The sequence below is a fragment of the Mytilus galloprovincialis genome, chromosome 4 (assembly GCF_965363235.1).
Source record: "Mytilus galloprovincialis chromosome 4, xbMytGall1.hap1.1, whole genome shotgun sequence".
NCBI lineage: Eukaryota > Metazoa > Mollusca > Bivalvia > Mytilida > Mytilidae > Mytilus > Mytilus galloprovincialis.
This window is the reverse complement of record NC_134841.1, coordinates 68,623,805-68,646,080: the sequence shown is the minus strand read 5'-3', so window position 1 is coordinate 68,646,080 and position 22,276 is coordinate 68,623,805. Positions and strand designations below refer to the sequence as shown.

At 32.6% G+C, this 22,276-nt stretch overlaps 1 pseudogene; it reads left to right on the top strand.

Moving 5' to 3' along the window:
- Nucleotides 1-1,792: 1,792 nt before the first annotated feature.
- On the top strand, nucleotides 1,793-5,675 carry LOC143073742 (uncharacterized; annotated as a pseudogene).
- Nucleotides 5,676-22,276: the final 16,601 nt, after the last annotated feature.

The window sequence follows — 22,276 nt, the reverse complement described above, 5'->3', positions numbered from 1 at the left end:
TACTGTGAATAAAAATGAATTTCAGAGTTAATTACATTAAAAATATAAATTAATAATGTGTTAAATTTAGTCTTTAGTCAAAGAAGAACATAATCTATATTTGTTCATTTTCAATAACAGTCATATTAAGCTAGATATAGTTCACTAGGAATTTAGTTCAGTCTATCACATGAAAACATGTTTAACCTCTTTCTCTGGACACAGTTCAAGTTTTGAAACGTATCAACTGATATAACAGCTCCTGTTGCCTGATTCAAGTCCAATTCCAACAGTAATGATCCTGCTACAGACTTGATTACACAGTTCACTCTATAGTATTTTTACCAGTACATTTATAATGTACAAGTCCACATATGCTTCATTGATTTTCCTTATTTGTCAAAAAGGTTGTCTACAGCTAGTTGTAATAAAATGTTCACATTAAACTGAAAAACCTAATTTCACCTTTTTCTTTTAAGGAGGCTCGCGGGTATAAAATTTTTAGAAAAAAATACATTTATTTTTCATTACAAATTTTATTTATTACCTTTAGTAGTTGTTACTTTATCAAATGGTACAAAAATCTTTCCAAAAAACCAATTTGTGTTGGCCCTAGGTGACTTTTAAAATGTAGATATCATTGAAAAAGCTCCAAATTATTTCCCTTTGGTGCAAAAATGCCATTTTTTGGCATTAAAATTGAAATATCTTTTTTAACTCATCGGTGACCTATATTTTTTATTGTTGTTTTCGAATAAGTTGTACATAAACTAAATAATTGTAAAATTTAAGCGATTTCTGTAATTTAGTTCTTTTTTTATTTCGATATTACTTCTGTTTCTCCTATTAGTTCAACAGAAAAAAAGGACATTAACAAAAATGTATGCTTCTTTCGATGACAGATTGTGACCGTAAATGAACGGTGACCCCATTTTTTTATTTCATTTTTCTTTTAAGTATAAGATAAAGTTCATTTATAGAAAAATATAGCGAAGTCCTATATGAAATAAAAATTTCAATTTAGACCCGCGAGCCCCCTTAAAAGTATTTATCTTCATTTTTGGTCACTTTCAGTTATTGTGAGATTAATCTAGTTTTAAAACAGGGGCTTGTCATCTGGTTTGTACTGCTGTTCATAGACTGTAAAAGCTCATCATAGTTACCTCAATAGAATAAAAATAAGTTTATGTCACTGCCAATAGAGTTCTGATTTACGGTACTACAGAGCAAGCTATTGCATGTATATTTGACAAAGTACATAGTAAAATTCTTACCCTTAGTGGCACAGGCGCTTGGGTATAATATAATACATATTTTTTTTAAAGTATTTTTTTGTTGTTTAAATTATTCAATTTTCTATATTTATAATACTTATCTATCACTTCTGTGCATGTCTCAATTAGTTTCGAGTGATTTAAAGGACTAAGTGAAAATACCAAATTTTACTATCCATACTAAGAAACAAAAAGGCAACTAACTCGACCCTATTTTCTGCTATCTATAAATACATAAATAGACCTACCTGAATTCCCCAATTTTTCTGGAAATTGTGCCTTCCTTGCCGTAAGATCGCAGGCATTGTTTATATTTATCAAACTGGTACTGTTCGTAACATTTTAAGTCCATCTCAAGCATATAATAAAAAGATTTTAACTATTTTGAGAACTTTCAAATTTATGTGCCCGGAAGTTGACTGTTTTTCCCGATATTTTATTTAAGGGAAATAATTTTTTCCTGGACTTTTTTGGAACATCTCTGCAAGTACGTATGAAAATGATAAAGTGATACGATGTTTTGGAAAAACTTGGCAAAGATGGTCATGCAGTCCTTGAAAGGGAAAGAATTTCCCAAAAAGATTCTGTGCAGGTTATGTGTGATAACTGCAATGCATATTAACCAAAAAAGCTATGTCAAGACACAGAGCCACATGCCAGGGAGTATAATCAAAACAGATAAATGCCATTCCAGCGCAATTGATTATCAAAGATAATGATGTATCTGAAAGTTTTGGCAAAAACATCTTGACAAAATTTACCAAAGATGACATTGGTAAAATCTGACAATCTGATAATTTGGTAAAAAAAGTTGGAGGTATATACTGTGGTCGAAAAATATAACAAAAGTAGACCAATTATCCCAAGTCAGAAAGAGTGTGATGAACGACATGAGGAGGTTAGCTGAAACATACAACTTTTTAGCTCACCTGACCTGAAAGGTCAAGTGAGCTTTTCTCATCACTTGGCGTCAGTCGTCCGTTGTCCTGCGTCCGTTCGTCTGTAAACTTTTACAAAAATCTTCTCCTCTGAAACTACTTGGCCAAATTCTACCAAACTTGGCCACACTCATTCTTGGGGTATCTAGTTTAAAAAATGTGTGGCGTGACCCCTCAAACCTACCAAGATGGCCGCCATGGCTAAAAATAGAACATAGGGGTAAAATGCAGTTTTTGGCTTATAACTCAAAAACCAAAGCATTAAGAGCAAATCTGACAAGGGGTAAAATTGTTGATCAGGTCAAGATCTATCTGCCCTGAAATTTTCAGACGAATCGGACAACCTGTTGTGGGGTTGCTGCCTGTGAAATGGTTATTTTAAGGAAATTTTGCAGTTTTTGGTTATTATCTTGAATACTATTATAGATAGAGATAAACTGTAAACAGCAATAATGTTCAGCAAAGTAAGACCTACAAATAAGTCAACATGACCAAAATGGTCAGTCGACCCCTTAAGGAGTTATTGCCCTTTATAGTCAATTTTTAACAACTTTTCGTCATTTTTTGTTACTTTTCTAAAAATCTTCTTCTCTGAAACTACTTTGCCAAATTTAACCAAACTTGGCCACAATTATCATTGTGGTTTATAGTTTATAAAATGTGTCCGATGACCCAGCCTACCAAACAAAATGGCCGACATGGCTAAAATTAGAACATGCAGTTTTTGCTTTATATCTTTGAAACTAAGACATTTAGGGCAAATCTTTCAAGATTTTAATGTCCATCAGAATAAGATATATCCCCTCACAAATTTTCTATTGAATCGGACAACCTGTTGTCGGGTTGCTGCCCTAAAATTGGTGATTTTAAGGAAATTTTGCAGTTTTTGGTTATTATCTTGAATACTATTATAGATAGAGATAAACTGTAAACAGCAATAATGTTCAGCAAAGTAAGATCTACAAATAAGTCAGCATGATCAAAATTGTTAGAGGACCCCCTTAAGGAGTTATTGCCCTTTATAGTCAATATTGAATAACTTTTCGTCATTTTTGTAACTTGTATAAAAATCATTTCTAAAACTACTTGGCCAAATTTAACCAAACTTGGCCACAATCATAATACTTGGGTATCTTTTTTTTAAAAAAGTGTCTAATGAACCTGCCTACCAACGAAGATGGCCGACATCAGTAAACACATTAACAGGTGAGCGACACAGGCTCTTGAGAGCCTCTAGTTTAAAGAAGAAGTCAAGAAGGATCACTCGTTACTAATAAACACTGCTGCTGATATGTTTAATAGATTTGTTTTCAAAGATCTGCAAGAGGCAGTATGTAATTATACGGAAGTAGGTGATTCATATGGAGATACATCTTTTAAGTTAAAACATGGTCTTAAATATGCATTATATTATGTTTTAAAAAAAGTCAGCAGAGATTTTGAGGGCAGATCATCTCAGTAAATTTGTAGACGATAAAGCAGAGGAGGTCACAACATTTTTGCATATTTTTGAAACCACCAAAAAATTAATAATATTCAAATGCTTTATTCAATAAAAGAAAAAATCGTCAGGTTAATTTGAGAAAGCAACATCGAATAACAGATGATAATTTATTATTCACCATCAGACAATTCACCATTGAAAGAATTAAAAATATAGTAGAAATGTACAAAGAATATAAAATCTGGACACGATCAGACTTCATTAAATTGAGGAATCTTGTGGTATGTCGCTTGACAATGTGCAATGGACGACTTGGTCAGAAAGCATGCAGACTTCTTAGATCAGAGTTCAAAGATGCTGTTGAAGACAATTGGATTAATAAAAAATGGAAGAATGATCCGTATGTGCTTTTCCAAGTATTGAAGAATGTCTACAAGGCTGGCAAAGGGATAAAAATACTGGTACCAGTTTTGTTCACTTTAGAAACATTGGCAGCAACTATTTTATTAGATGATGATGACCTTAGGCAGCAAGCTGAAGTTTTATCTAATAACATGTATGTTTTTGCAAACACTCATAATTCCTTGGAATATGTAAACGGCTACTGAGGTATGCAACTTGTTGCAAGTGATGCTGGTATAAGAGAAGATGAGGCAAAGAAGATCAATGACACCTTAATTCGACATTTTACCAGCACTGAAATGGCTGCAAAGGACATACCAGAGAACGAGCGACAATATTTCTATACACATATTTGTAATTCCGAAGAAATGAACAAACAGACATATCAAGCTCCTTTAGCTGTTATGGAGATCGTGAAAGTTGTCAAACACATGAAAGTCACACAGGATAGCGTTGTCACCAACCTGTATGCCACCAGATAATGTCCTTCTTCATGTTATTCCAATTGGTAATCACGGAACAATCACACAGGATAATGTTTTGTCACCACCATGTTTGCTTCAGATAACATCTTTCTTTGTATTTTTCCTATTGGTCAACACACAGACAGTCACACAGGATAATGGTATGTCACCAACATGTATCCCTCCAGATAATATCTTTCTACATACTCTTCCAATTTGTCATCACACAGACAGTCACATAGGATAAAGTTTTGTCAAATAAAGTAACATGTATGCCTTCAATAAGTGTTTAAAAGCAGAATCTGCAGATAATGTCTTTTTCTTCATCTGATTTAAATTTTCAACATAGTCAGTCACACAGGAAATTTTTCATCACCAACATGTATGCCTCCATATAACATCTTTCTTAAGTTATATCCCTCCGATTTGTCATCACACAAACAGTTACACAGTATAGTGGTTTGTCATCAACATGTATGCCTCCAGTTTATGTCCTGATAATGTCTTTCTTCATTTTGAATCAATTTGTCATCACACAGACAGTCACCAAGGATAGGGGTTTGTCACCAACGGAATCCCAATCCTCTCCTAACCTGACACAGTGGTATAACTGTACAAAATAAAGTAACATGTATGCCTTCAATAAGTGTTTAAAAAGCAAAATCTGCAGATAATGTCTTTTTCTTCATCTGATTTAAATTTTCACCACAACTTGCTGACCAGACAGTCACACTGCATGATTTTTTGTTATATATATTATAAATAAGAAAAACGACAAGGCAACTTTATCTTCAACTGTAAGCAACCAATTAGATACCTGACCAGGAGAGTGTTGCATATTTTGCAACAAATACTGCCTAAAGCTTAGTAGGCACATACAACTGGTACATAAAGAAGAAGACAGAGTAAAGGCAGTCATAAAGGTCTCTCCAAGAACAAAAAATCAAATATTTTCATAATTTAAGAAGGAGCTAGGGCATGTAGGGAATTCATTTAAACAACATGGAAAAACTTGGCAAAGATAGTCATGCTGTCCTTGCAAGGGAAAGAGTTTCCAAAATATATTCTGTGCAGGTTATGTGTGATAACTGCAATGCCATATTAACCAAAAAAACTATGTCAAGACACAGAGCCGTATGCCAGGGAGGATCATCAAAACAGATAAATGCCATTCCAGTCCAATTTTTGATCAAAGATAATGATGTATCTGAAAGTTTTGGCAAAAATATCTAGACAAATTCACCAAAGACGATGTTGATAAAATCTGTCAATCTGATGATTTGGTAAAAAAAAAGTTGAAAGTATACTGTAGGTTAAAAAAAAGACAAAAGAAGACCAATTATCCCAAGCCAGAAAGAGTGTGATGAACGACATGAGGAGGTTAGCTCAAACATACAACTTTTTTAAAGAAGAAGTCAAGAAGGATCATCCGTTACTTCATCTCAGTAAATTTGCAGACGATAAAGCAGAGGAGGTCACAACATTTTTGCATATTTTTGAAACCATCAAAAAATTTATCAATTTCAGATGTTTTATTCAATAAAAGAAAAAATCGACAGGTTAATTTGAGAAAGCCACATCGAATTACAGATGATAATTTTTTCACCATCAGACAATACACCATTGAAAGCATTAAAAAAATAGTAGAAATGTACAACCAATATAAAATCTGGACATGGTCAGACTTCATTAACTTGAGGAATCTTGTGGTATGTCGCTTGACAATGTGCAATGGACGACTTGGTCAGGAAGCATGCAGACTTCTTAGATCAGAGTTTAAAGATGCTGTTGAAGATAATTTGTTTAATAAAAGATGAAAGAAAGATCCATATGTGCTACCTCAAGAATTGAAGATTGCCTACGAGGCTGGCAAAGGGATGAATAAAATGGTACCAGTTTTGTTCACTGTAGAAACATTGGCAGCAACTATTTTATTAAATGATGATGACCTTAGGCAGTAAGTTGAAGTTTTATCTAATTACATGTATGTCTTTGAAAAACTCATAATTCCTTGAAATATGTAACGGCTGCTTTCTTTGCTGCTGGTTTCTTAGCCTTAGGCTTGGCTGCCTTTTTCTCTCCAGCTGGTTTCTTTGCAGCTGGCTTCCATTAGTTCTTGAATGCTCTTCTACTTCACCTCTTCTGAATGCTCCTAGGTAAAAGTCTTGGAATTCTGTCTTCTCAAAGCATTTAAAATGATACCACTCTCAATATAAAATCTGGACATGGTCAGACTTCATGAACTTGAGGAATCTTCTGGTATGTTGCTTGGCAATGTGCAATGGACGACTAGGTCAGGAAGCATGCAGACTTCTTAGATCAGAGTTCAAAGATGCTGTTGCAGACAATTTGGTTTAATAAAAAAAGAAAGAATGATTCATATGTGCTATGAATTTATAACACTTTAACAACCCTTTTTAATAATAATTATATAAAATAAGGAAGCTTATTCAATCTAGAATTGAACACTTTGATTTTTATAAATGTACAAGTACAAATAAGACAAAACACATCCAAAAACCATGAGGCATGCACGTTTACCAAAATATCGTAAACTGACCTTTTATCAAGTGACCAATGTCTTAATCTTAGAAGCCATTAAATCGTTTGCTGTCTAACTGCTAGACCTTTCCCTCTATTTTCACTTTTATCCTCCTTGTCTGAAAATTTGATTATCAAAACCTACATTGTCATTTTCCATGTACACCATGGCTTCAATTTTTCATTGAAATATTAGATGATGATGACCTTAGGCAGTAAGTTGAAGTTTTATCTAATTACATGTATGTCTTTGAAAAACTCATAATTCCTTGAAATATGTAACGGCTGTATTCTTTGCTGCTGGTTTCTTAGCTTTAGGCTTGGCTGCCTTTTTCTCTCCAGCTGGTTTCTTTGCAGCTGGCTTCATTAGTTCTTGAATGCTCTTCTTCTTCACCTCTTCTGAATGCTCCTAGGTAAAAGTCTTGGAATTCTGTCTTCAAAAGCATTTAAAGGGAAACCACTCTCAATATAAAATCTGGACATGGTCAGACTTCATGAACTTGAGGAATCTTCTGGTATGTCGCTTGACAATATGCAATGGACGACTAGGTCAGGAAGCATGCAGACTTCTTATATCAGAGTTCAAAGTTGCTGTTGAAGACAATTTGGTTTAATAAAAAAAGAAAGAATGATCAATTTGTTCTATGAATTTATAACACTTGAACAACACTTTTTAATAATAATTATATAAAAAAGGAAGCTTATTCAATCTAGAATTGAACACTTTGATTTTTATAAATGTACGAGTACAAATATGACAAAACACATCAAAAAACCATCAGGCATAAACGTTTACCAAAATATCGTAAACTCTGACCTTTTATCACGTGACCAATGTCTTAACCTTAGAAGCCATTAAATCGTTTGCTGTCTAACTGCTAGACCTTTCCCTCCATTTTCACTTTTATCCTCTATCCTTGTCTGAAAATTTAATTATCAAAACCTGCATTGTCATTTTCCATGTACACCATGGCTTCAATTTTTTAATTGAAATATATAATTTGCATTCAATTGATCATTTATTCAAGCAGTCAAAACCATCCATTAGTTCTTGAATGCTCTTCTTCTTCACCTCTTCTGAATGCTCCTAGGTGAAAGTCTTGGAATTCTGTCTTCTAAAAGCATTTAAAGGGATACCAATCTCAATATAAAATCTGGACATGGTCAGACTTCATTAACTTGAGGAATCTTGTGGTATGTCGCTTGACAATGTGCAATGGACGACTAGGTCAGGAAGCATGCAGACTTCTTAGATCAGAGTTCAAAGATGCTGTTGAAGACAATTTGGTTTAATAATAAAAGAAAGAATGATCCATATGTGCTATCCCAAGAATTGAAGATTGCAAACGAGGCTGGCAAAGGGATATGTAATGGCTGCTTTCTTTGCTGCTGGTTTCTTAGCCTTATGCTTGGCTGCCTTTTTCTCACCAGCTGAATCCAGAGTTTTCGTGATCTGAAAGAGTCAAAAATGGTTTTACTTCATATTTTATACCCCTCAATACGTTACCAAACCTATTTAAGGAATTATAAGGGATTTTCCCGAAAACCTCTGCAAATTTTCAGAAAAAAAGTTATAACACTTGAACAACACTTTTTAATAATAATTATGTAAAATAAGGAAGCTTATTGAATCTAGAATTGAACACTTTGATTTTTATAAATGTACAAGTACAAATAAGACCAAACACATCCAAAAACCATGAGGCATGCACGTTTACCAAAATATCGTAAACTGACCTTTTATCAAGTGACCAATGTCTTAATCTTAGAAGCCATTAAATCGTTTGCTGTCTAACTGCTAGACCTTTCCCTCTATTTTCACTTTTATCCTCCTTGTCTGAAAATTTGATTATCAAAACCTACATTGTCATTTTCCATGTACACCATGGCTTCAATTTTTAATTGAAATATTAGATGATGATGACCTTAGGCAGTAAGTTGAAGTTTTATCTAATTACATGTATGTCTTTGAAAAACTCATAATTCCTTGAAATATGTAACGGCTGTATTCTTTGCTGCTGGTTTCTTAGCCTTAGGCTTGGCTGCCTTTTTTTCTCCAGCTGGTTTCTTTGCAGCTGGCTTCCATTAGTTCTTGAATGCTCTTCTTCTTCACCTCTTCTGAATGTTCCTAGGTAAAAGTCTTGGAATTCTGTCTTCTCAAAGCATTTAAAGGGATACCACTCTCAATATAAAATCTGGACATGGTCAGACTTCATGAACTTGAGGAATCTTCTGGTATGTTGCTTGGCAATGTGCAATGGACGACTAGGTCAGGAAGCATGCAGACTTCTTAGATCAGAGTTCAAAGATGCTGTTGAAGACAATTTGGTTTAATAAAAAAAGAAAGAATGATTCATATGTGCTATGAATTTATAACACTTTAACAACACTTTTTAATAATAATTATATAAAATAAGGAAGCTTATTCAATCTAGAATTGAACACTTTGATTTTTATAAATGTACAAGTACAAATAAGACAAAACACATCCAAAAACCATGAGGCATGCACGTTTACCAAAATATCGTAAACTGACCTTTTATCAAGTGACCAATGTCTTAATCTTAGAAGCCATTAAATCGTTTGCTGTCTAACTGCTAGACCTTTCCCTCTATTTTCACTTTTATCCTCCTTGTCTGAAAATTTGATTATCAAACCTACATTGTCATTTTCCATGTACACCATGGCTTCAATTTTTCATTGAAATATTAGATGATGATGGCCTTAGGCAGTAAGTTGAAGTTTTATCTAATTACATGTATGTCTTTCAAAAACTCATAATTCCTTGAAATATGTAACGGCTGTATTCTTTGCTGCTGGTTTCTTAGCCTTAGGCTTGGCTGCCTTTTTCTCTCCAGCTGGTTTCTTTGCAGCTGGCTTCCATTAGTTCTTGAATGCTCTTCTTCTTCACCTCTTCTGAATGCTCCTAGGTAAAAGTGTTGGAATTCTGTCTTCTCAAAGCATTTAAAGGGATACCACTCTCAATATAAAATCTGGACATGGTCAGACATCATGAACTGGAGGAATCTTCTGGTATGTTGCTTGGCAATGTGCAATGGACGACTAGGTCAGGAAGCATGCAGACTTCTTAGATCAGAGTTCAAAGTTGCTGTTGAAGACAATTTGGTTTAATAAAAAAAGAAAGAATGATCCATATGTTCTATGAATTTATAACACTTTAACAACACTTTTTAATAATAATTATATAAAATAAGGAAGCTTATTTAATCTAGAATTGAACACTTTGATTTTTATAAATGTACGAGTACAAATACGACAAAACACATCCAAAAACCATGAGGCATGAACTTTACCAAAATATCGTAAACTCTGACCTTTTATCACGTGACCAATGTCTTAACCTTAGAAGCCATTAAATCGTTTGCTGTCTAACTGCTAGACCTTTCCCTCCATTTTCACTTTTATCCTCCTTGTCTGAAAATTTGATTATCAAAACCTACATTGTCATTTTCCATGTACACCATGGCTTCAATTTTTAATTGAAATATATAATTTGCATTCAATTGATCATTTATTCAAGCAATCAAAACCATCCATTAGTTCTTGAATGCTCTTCTTCTTCACCTCTTCTGAATGCTCCTAGGTAAAAGTCTTGGAATTCTGTCTTCTAAAAGCATTTAAAGGAAAACCACTCTCAATATAAAATCTGGACATGGTCAGACTTCATTAACTTGAGGAATCTTGTGGTATGTCGCTTGACAATGTGCAATGGACGACTAGGTCAGGAAGCATGCAGACTTCTTAGATCAGAGTTCAAAGTTGCTGTTGAAGACAATTTGGTTTAATAAAAAAAGAAAGAATGATCAATTTGTTCTATGAATTTATAACACTTGAACAACACTTTTAATAATAATTATATAAAAAAAGGAAGCTTATTCAATCTAGAATTGAACACTTTGATTTTTATAAATGTATGAGTACAAATATGACAAAACACATCAAAAAACCATCAGGCATAAACGTTTACCAAAATATCGTAAACTCTGACCTTTTATCACGTGACCAATGTCTTAACCTTAGAAGCCATTAAATCGTTTGCTGTCTAACTGCTAGACCTTTCCCTCCATTTTCACTTTTATCCTCTATCCTTGTCTGAAAATTTAATTATCAAAACCTGCATTGTCATTTTCCATGTACACCATGGCTTCAATTTTTTAATTGAAATATATAATTTGCATTCAAATCATTTATTCAAGCAATCAAAACCATCCATTAGTTCTTGAATGCTCTTCTTCTTCACCTCTTCTGAATGCTCCTAGGTGAAAGTCTTGGAATTCTGTCTTCTAAAAGCATTTAAAGGGATACCAATCTCAATATAAAATCTGGACATGGTCAGACTTCATTAACTTGAGGAATCTTGTGGTATGTCGCTTGACAATGTGCAATGGACGACTAGGTCAGGAAGCATGCAGACTTCTTAGATCAGAGTTCAAAGATGCTGTTGAAGACAATTTGGTTTAATAATAAAAGAAAGAATGATCCATATGTGCTATCCCAAGAATTGAAGATTGCAAACGAGGCTGGCAAAGGGATATGTAATGGCTGCTTTCTTTGCTGCTGGTTTCTTAGCCTTATGCTTGGCTGCCTTTTTCTCACCAGCTGAATCCAGAGTTTTTGTGATCTGAAAGAGTCAAAAATGGTTTTACTTCATATTTTATACCCCTCAATACGTTACCAAACCTATTTAAGGAATTATAAGGGATTTTCCCGAAAACCTCTGCAAATTTTCAGAAAAAAAGTTATAACACTTGAACAACACTTTTTAATAATAATTATGTTAAATAAGGAAGCTTATTGAATCTAGAATTGAACACTTTGATTTTTATAAATGTACAAGTACAAATAAGACAAAACACATCCAAAAACCATGAGGCATGCACGTTTACCAAAATATCATAAACTGACCTTTTATCAAGTGACCAATGTCTTAATCTTAGAAGCCATTAAATCGTTTGCTGTCTAACTGCTAGACCTTTCCCTCTATTTTCACTTTTATCCTCCTTGTCTGAAAATTTGATTATCAAAACCTACATTGTCATTTTCCATGTACACCATGGCTTCAATTTTTAATTGAAATATTAGATGATGATGACCTTAGGCAGTAAGTTGAAGTTTTATCTAATTACATGTATGTCTTTGAAAAACTCATAATTCCTTGAAATATGTAACGGCTGTATTCTTTGCTGCTGGTTTTTTAGCCTTAGGCTTGGCTGCCTTTTTCTCTCCAGCTGGTTTCTTTGCAGCTGGCTTCCATTAGTTCTTGAATGCTCTTCTTCTTCACCTCTTCTGAATGCTCCTAGGTAAAAGTGTTGGAATTCTGTCTTCTCAAAGCATTTAAAGGGATACCACTCTCAATATAAAATCTGGACATGGTCAGACTTCATGAACTTGAGGAATCTTCTGGTATGTTGCTTGGCAATGTGCAATGGACGACTAGGTCAGGAAGCATGCAGACTTCTTAGATCCGAGTTCAAAGCTGCTGTTGAAGACAATTTGGTTTAATAAAAAAAGAAAGAATGATCAATATGTGCTATGAATTTATAACACTTGAACAACACTTTTAATAATAATTACATGAACTAAGGAAGCTTATTCAATCTAGAATTGAACACTTTGATTTTTATAAATGTATGAGTACAAATACGACAAAACACATCCAAAAACCGTGAGGCATGAACATTTACCAAAATATCGTAAACTCTGACCTTTTATCATGTGACCAATGTCTTAACCTTAGAAGCCATTAAATCGTTTGCTGTCTTACTGCTAGACATTTCCCTCCATTTTCACTTTTATCCTCCTTGTCTGAAAATTTGATTATCAAAACCTACATTGTCATTTTCCATGTACACCATGGCTTCAATTTTTAATTGAAATATATAATTTGCATTCAATTGATAATTTTTTCAAGCAATCAAAGCCATCCATTAGTTCTTGAATGCTCTTCTTCTTCACCTCTTCTGAATGCTCCTAGGTAACAGTCTTGGAATTCTGTCTTCTAAAAGCATTTAAAGGGATACCACTCTCAATATAAAATCTGGACATGGTCAGACTTCATTAACTTGAGGAATCTTGTGGTATGTCGCTTGACAATGTGCAATGGACGACTAGGTCAGGAAGCATGCAGACTTCTTAGATCAGAGTTCAAAGATGCTGTTGAAGACAATTTGGTTTAATAATAAAAGAAAGAATGATCCATATGTGCTATCCCAAGAATTGAAGATTGCAAACGAGGCTGGCAAAGGGATATGTAATGGCTGCTTTCTTTGCTGCTGGTTACTTAGCCTTATGCTTGGCTGCCTTTTTCTCACCAGCTGAATCCAGAGTTTTTGTGATCTGAAAGAGTCAAAAATGGTTTTACTTCATATTTTATACCCCTCAATAAGTTACCAAACCTATTTAAGGAATTATAAGGGATTTTCCCGCAAACCTCTGCAAATTTTCAGAAAAAAAGTTATAACACTTGAACAACACTTTTTAATACTGTAAACAGGGAAATTTTCGCGGTAGTTTTATTTTCGCTATTTTCGCTGTAAGAAGTGAAACGTGAAAATAAAACGACCGCGAAAATATCAAGGAAAAACTCTTTTAATTACATTTGCTTTTACAAATTGTGACTTGGATGGAGAGTTGCCTCATTGGCACACATACCACATCTTCTTATATCCACGTATATGAATAGAATATATATAGGAATACTGTATAACACTGATTTCAAAGACGACAACTATATAATTTAAATTATAACAGTATCTCTTAATGAAAAGCAATGTTAAAAATCATGTCTTTAACTCAAATCAGTTATTTCACTGAAGCGAACATTACCGATATTGTTATGTAAACAAACACTCATTACCATTATGTTAATGACACCTGTCAATCAGTAATAAAAGTATCACATCGTTGAATCTACTACAAAGATTGATCAGATCAAAAGATCGACTAATTAGTATTTATCCTGACAGCTCGTTATTTTAATTCATTCCTAATTAGGTTTACTTTTCTATTGTTGTGTATGTGTTTTTACGAGCATTGAAACATGCCTAACTTTCAATCTACTTTAAAATTAATGAACCGAAAACAAAATATTTCTGATTGATTTTGTCATTTGATTTAAGTTATATGTAAAGCTGTTCACTTTCCAAATCATTTATGAAAATATTTATCTAGACCACTGGGAAATCGCGAATTCAAAAGGGCGCGAATTGGGATAGTGTAAGTAAATCGCGAAATAAAGACGGCGTGAAAATTTCCCGGTTTACAGTAATAATTATAAGCTTATTGAATCCAGAATTGAACACTTTGATTTTTATAAATGTACAAGTACAAATAAGACAAAACACATCCAAAAACCATGAGGCATGCACGTTTACCAAAATATCGTAAACTGACCTTTTATCAAGTGACCAATGTCTTAACCTCTAGAAGCCATTAAATCGTTTGCTGTCTAACTGCTAGACCTTTCCCTCTATTTTCACTTTTATCCTCCTTGTCTGAAAATTTGATTATCAAAACCTACATTGTCATTTTCCATGTACACCATGGCTTCAATTTTTAATTGAAATATATAATTTGCATTCAATTGATAATTGTCGAGCCTTCGACTTTAGTCGAAAAAGCGAGACTAAGCGATCCTACATTCCGTCGTCGTCGGCGTCGTCGGCGGCGTCAACAAATATTCACTCTGTGGTTAAAGTTTTTGAAATTTTAATAACTTTCTTAAACTATACTGGATTTCTACCAAACTTTGACAGAAGCTTGTTTATGATCATAAGATAGTATCCAGAAGTAAATTTTGTAAAAATAAAATTCCATTTTTTCCGTATTTTACTATAAATGGACTTAGTTTTTTCTGCGGGGAAACAAAACATTCACTCTGTGGTTAAAGTTTTTAGAATTTTAATAACTTTCTCAAACTATCCTGGGTTTGTACCAAACTTGGACAGAAGCTTGTTTATGATCATAAGATAATATCCAGAAGTAAATTTTGTAAAAATAAAATTCCATTTTTTCCGTATTTTACTTATAAATGGACTTAGTTTTTTTTGCGGGGAAACATTACATTCACTCTGTGGTTAAAGTTTTTAGAATTTTAATAACTTTCTTTAACTATCCTGGGTTTGTACCAAACTTGGACAGAAGCTTGTTTATGATCATAAGATAGTATCCAGAAGAAAATTTTGTAAAAATAAAATTCAATTTTTTCCGTATTTTACTTATAAATGGACTTAGTTTTTTCTGCAGGGAACCATTACATTCACTCTGTGGTTAAAGTTTTTAAAATTTAAATAACTTTCTTAAACTATCCTGGGTTTGTACCAAACTTGGAAATAACCTTATTTATGATCATAAGATTGTATCCAGAAGTAAAGTTTGTAAAAAGATTACTCTGTTTTTTTCTGTAATTTACTTTCAAATGGACTTAGATTTTCTTACAATCATAAAATAGTAACAAGAGGAATATTTTTATTGATTTTTTTCCTCATTGTTGTTGAGCCTGTGATTTACAGCAAAAATAGGCGAGACACTGGGTTCCGCGGAACCCTTACAAATTTTTTTTTCAAGCAATCAAAGCCATCCATTAGTTCTTGAATGCTCTTCTTCTTCACCTCTTCTGAATGCTCCTAGGTAACAGTCTTGGAATTCTGTCTTCCAAAAGCATTGCATGTACTATGGGCTATGTGTGTTTGGGCCCTAAACATGAATTTAATATATGTATGTCTTGATATCAAAGCATATCTTTGGTCAAGTTGAACTGTATAGGGTTCCATGAATCCTTATTCCTATTAGCTGTTTTTGGATTACAAAATTTAAACTGTATCATCTACTGCCATCTGTAATGATATGTGATTTGTCATCTGTACAATATCACAAACATTAAACTCACGTTTTAGTCTAAAATGATAAAATAGCAATAATAAATGCAAGCAATGATTATTGAATTTACAGTATTTAACGGTATATATAAAAAGCTAAATGAGAAGTAATACCCAAAGAAAATATCATATCTTCAGATTTTTAGTCATATTATTAGAAAATAGAAAAAAAATACAATCAATAAGTTCATATATTTTATAGAATAGAATTGCACAGTCCAAATGAAATTTTCCAACTATGTTGGATGGTAGCCCATCAATTGTGTAAGATGATCCAGTCTGTTGTTTTGAAGAAATGTCTTTTCTATGACAATTAAATAACATATAAAATTTGTATTAGAGGATGTCAGTTAAACAAACACAAATTTTCGCACCATATATATTAGTCACAGTTTCATATATAAATTACTTGCCAAAATGAAATACAAAAAATAAATAAAGGACTGAATGCATATACATAATATTTATGAATCAACTAAGGATATGTAATTACCAATTCTAAATAAAACAATATACCATTAATATAGAATGAAATAGAATTAACAGCCCAGTAAAAATTTAAATTCTTCTCATTTTTTCATGTTTGAATGCCCTCTTTACTGCTATTTAAATACACTTTTCTAAAATGTCACCCGTTCAAAACAGTAATTAAATCTTTGACAATTGTTTTAATTGGTATAGATACTGAATTTTTTATTGGTAAATTAAAACCATACTAAATATTACATTTATGTACCTTCACAGTACTCCATCTGTAAATACTTATATTTTGGCATTGGACAATTAGGTAAAGTTTTTCTATGACTGTTAACAACATCTTTTTAAACTTATGTCATCTAAGTGTTTCCTTCTAAAAATGGTAGTCTTTAAGTGACTTTGTCTATTATTCATACCTCCATTTTAGAAAATCCAATATATGAAACTATAGACAAAGATCATCATATTAAATAACAGCAATAGAGTGTTCACGCTCATTGTTGTTATTTCCTGAATTGCACTGCATGACGATCGTCTTGATACCCTGGTTAAATGATGCTCTTGATAATGTATTGCTGTTTCAAGTGTGATATAATATGTTCAGTAGTGTAGTTTTGCACCGTTATGTTCTCATTCATTCCTCAACCAAGTCTATTGTAGTCACATACCCTGACTACTAAACTTTGTTTAAGCCAGCATATTTCCACTGGTGGTGAAATAATTAATATTCCCAAATTATAATTAAAACAACTAATGTATTAAAACTAGCTATTATTTGCTTCTTGAATAGATTGTCAAAGTCTCTTTGTCTTAAGGATGTATTGAAGTGAAACTAAAAAAAAACCTAGATTTTGTAATTGATGCATAAAGCTACAAAATTTTGGGTTAAGAAAAAGCTTTAAATGTTGATGGTTGGGGAGCTCCTTTTCCAGATATTTAATTTTTTTTAAATTAGCGGGAAAAGGTTCACTCGATCAGACCATAAATTTTGCATTGGTAGTATTTTGGTCTTAAATCGAAAGAAATGAAATCTAGTCTGCCTTGAATTTTGGTAAATGACACTTTATCAGATATTGCAGTCATATATGGGTGTTATGGAGCAGAATGTTTTACCCTGTTTTGTAGGGGAAAAAACAAGGAATTTGGACATCAGAATCAATTTCCAAAACCTTATCTAAGCACATCCTTAATTGTTTTGTTAGTTCATTGAGCCTAATCAGATAGACTTTTTTCTACATATGTCATACATCAGTTAATCAATTACCTTTCAAACACTTTAAGTGACTTTGTCTGTATTATTCATACCTCCATTTTAGCCAATCCCAATTATGAAACTATAGACAAAGATCATCATATTAAATAACAGCAATAGAGTATTCACTCTCATTGGTGTTATTTCTTGAATTGCACTGCATTACAATCGTCTTAATACCCTGTATAAATGATGCTTTTAATAATGAATCAGTAGGTAGTTTTGCACTGTTATGTTCTCATTCATTCCTCAACCAAGTCTATTGTAGTCACATACCCCGACTACTAAACTTTTTTTTAAGCCAGCATATTTCCACTGGTGGTGAAATAATTAATAATCCCAAATTATAATTAAAACAATTAATGTATTAAAACTAGCTATAATTTGTTTCTTGAATAGATTGTCCAATTCTCTTTGTCTTAAGGATGTATTGAATGCCCTCTTTTCTGCTGTCTACATTTGAAAGGCAGAACAAGTAGAGCCATTGCAAGTGTGTACCATTTTTTGTCATGGTCTACGGTGATGGATATACAAGTAATTGTCTGAATGGGTCCTACCAGAGAATGTCAGTTAGACATTAACACAAATGGTTTTTGTTTCTCACCATATATGGTCGTCACAGTTTCTTATATAAATTACTTGCCAGTGGGTTTTTTTCTCACCACCATATATGTCCTCATGAAATTTTCAAATTGTGTTAGATGATCCCGTCTGTTGTTTTGAAGAAATGTCAATCCAGAAAACAGATGTTTTAAGACGCTTATAAATAATGGAGTCGTAGATCTTTCATTGAAACACCTCCTTTCTGGATACACGCATACATTTAGTTCCTTTAAATACACTTTTCTAAAATATCACCCGTTCAAAACAGTAATTAAATCTTTGACAATTGTTTTAATTGGTATAGATACTGAATTTGTTATTGGTAAATTAAAACCATACTAAATATTACATTTATGTACCTTCACAGTACTCCGTCTGTAAATACTTATATTTTGGCATTGGACAATTAGGTAAAGTTTTTCTATGACTGTTTACAACATCTTTTTAAACTTATGTCATCTAAGTGTTTTCTTCTAAAAATGGTAGTCTTGTGTTAAGGATGTATTGAAGTGAAACTAAAAAAAAACCTAGATTTTGAAATTGATGCATAAAGCTAGAAAATTTTGGGTTAAGAAAAAGCTTAAAATGTTGATGGTTGGGGAGCTCCTTTTCCAAATATTTTTTTTTTTAAATTAGCGGGAAAAGGTTCACTCGATCAGACCATAAATTTTGCATTGGTAGTATTTTGGTCTTAAATCGAAAGAAAAGAAATCTAGTCTGCCTTGAATTTTTGTAAATGACCCTTTATCAGATATTGCAGTCGTATATGGGTGTTATGGAGCAGAATATTTTACCCTGTATTGTAGGGGAAAAAACAAGGAATTTGAACATCAGAATCAATTTCCAAAACCTTATCTAAGCACATCCTTAATCAATTACCTTTCAAACACTCTAAGTGACTTTGTCTGTATTATTCATACCTCCATTTTAGACAATCCCAATTATGAAACTATAGACAAAGATCATCATATTGAATAACAGCAAAAGAGTATTCACTCTCATTGGTGTTATTTCTTGAATTGCACTGCATTACAATCGTCTTAATACCCTGTATAAATGATGCTTTTAATAATGAATCAGTAGTGTAGTTTTGCACTGTTATGTTCTCATTCATTCCTCAAGTACACATACCATTGATTTTTTATAAATTAGAAACAGGTAATTTCTTGTTATGTATACATGTATTTTTTATTTTATTTTTTATCATCAATGAAACTGTTGGAATGTAAAATACATTTCTGTTTGATTTTGGTTTGATAATCTCAAGATGATCTAAGCTTTTTTTCCTACAATGTAGAAAGTAGAATATTGTTTAAAAATAGCTCTTGTCAGAAAATAACCATTTACCAATTGTCCTTTAGGAAGATATATAAGCATATATGTTCTTTTAGCAATATAAATGATCTGTTTTTTAACAATTGAGCTTTTTTAATGGTCTACTTGAAATTTTAACTTTCATTGCTTCTCTCCCTTTTAATAAAAGGTATATTAAGTCCACCTACTGTTGCTCTCTTTCAAGCTTTTGTTGTTCGATAGGTTAATTGACTAATTGTTTTGCTTATCCAATCATACATCAAGTACAGTATGAAATTGTGTACAGTTTTTTGCAGCAATTCATATTTCTGTCTGTTTTATTTCCCATTTTTCTGGTTCAGGACTTATGCCAAACACTGCTGGTTTCTGTCACTTTGGTGTATGATAGAGAAATGCTTGTCTTTAAGTGACTTTGTCTGTATTATTCATACTTTTATTTTAGACAATCCCATATATGAAACTATAGACAAAGATCATCATATTAAATAACAGCAAATGAGTATTCTCTTGTATTGGTGTTATTTCTTGCGTTGCACTGTAAATACTTGTCTGTAAATACTTATGTTTTGGCAATGGACAAGGTTAAGTTTTTATCTGACTGTTAACAACATCTTTTTAAACTTGTGTTATCTAAGTGCTTCCTTCTAAAAATGCTGGTCTTTAAGTGACTTTGTCTGTATTATTCATACTTTTATTTTAGACAATCCAATATATGAAACTATAGACAAAGATCATCATCTAAAATAACAGCAATACAGTATTCTCGTGTATTGGTGTTATTTCTTGCATTGCACTGCGTTACGATGATCTTGATACCCAGGTTAAATGATGCTTTTAATAATGAATTGCAGTTTCAAGTGAGATATAATATGTTAGTGTAGTTTTGCACCTTATGTTCTCATTCATTCTTCAACCAAGTCTATTGTTGTCACATGCTGCCAACAAATGAACTAATTAAACTTTATTTAAACCATTAGATTTTTGCAAAACTTTATTTAAACATCTACGCCAAATGTCTAAATATTTGTCTTTGACTTAAAGTTGATTTTTTTTTTGGTGCAGACTGAAATATCCTATTTACTTGAAATAGTACTTTGATTATGTCTTTGAAAAACAAAGATAGATATTTGGTGTTATTAGTAACTACAAAAAAAATAATTAATGATTGTTGTACTGCTCCTCAGTGCATCTTAAATGACTTTTAAAGCTGTTGCTGTTATTGTTTATAGATATCATCAGTATTAATCCAAAACTCTTTATGCAACGTATTGTTTTATAATTTGAGGAAGATTTTTTGTATCCACATGTGTTTGAATAACACTTTGTTGGCAGCAGCTAAAGGAACATTTTTTTGCTCTTCTGCTTCACCTATTTTCCTAAGTAAAAGTCATGGAATCCTGTCTCCCAGAAACATTTAAAGGGATACCACTCTATAATTCTACACATTATCAACATAAATTACTGACAACATACTTAATATACATTTGTATTGCTTGTACATCCTGGTTTACATGGAATGCAATAAAAAGAAGTAATAAAGCAATCATAATATTTCTAAAACCATTTAACTTCAACTTTTGTAAAGTATATATTAGATTTTTTTTATCTACATGTGAGAACATTTTGTTGGCAGCATATATTAGATTTTTTTTATCTACATGTGAGAACATTTTGTTGGCAGCATATATTAGATTTTTTTTATCTACATGTGAGAACATTTTGTTGGCAGCAGCTAAAGGAACATTTTTTTTTCTCTTCTGCTTCACCTGTTCTGAATTTTTCTAGGTAAAAGTCATGGAATCCTTTCTCCCATGAATAGTCATCTGCCAGCTGCAATCTCTCATTAGGCCAATGTTGTCATCTTGGTTTGTCGTCAGTACCATTTGCAAGTACAACAGTTATAGTTGGCTGTAACCTATGCCACCTCCCAACCATCTGTTGTCATGGTGTGTAAGCTATCTTACCAGCCAATTAAACTTGATTTGGCCAGTATGCATCTTGCAAGTAGGTGTTTCATCCCCTATTCTACAACTTTCAAGAAATGTGAGCATCACTTCAGGTTTTTTTTAGCTTTTCTGGCTATAAATGTTATCATTGTGTTTTCCTGTTAGTTCTTTTATAAATACAAGCATGTCTTACTATTAGGAGATCTAGGCTAAATTAGGCACTTCTGGTATTATGTAAGCACCACATCAGCACCATTTGAAAGTTTATAGTCTTTCAGCATGTTCTGCTGTTTCCTACCATTTTCCTTCCAATTCATATTATCTTCATCTTGTAATGTTTTGTTTTCGTTTACCCAATCTAGAATTTCAGGTGGATCAATTAAAAATTATGTTTTGTTTTCATTCTGATTAATCTAACAATTTTTACGTTTCAATTAAAAAAGGCAATTGTTAGAATAGTCCCTTTAATCAATTAATAGATGGTTTATAATAATCTAATAAATCAGAATAGCCTAGACATAATTTTTCTCCCTTGACTTAAATTCCTTCAACAATTGTGTATTTATGCACCTTCCTATGTTGGTGTAGTGTGTTTCAAATGTTTAAGCCATGCCTGTTAGGTGTTACCAATTCTTTGTATCTTCTCAATGCTGTTTTATAAACCTTGTGCTATGTGCGCATTTGCCTCAAGCTTGCATGTATCATGGGCTATGTGTGTTTAGAACCTAAACACGAATTTGCTATA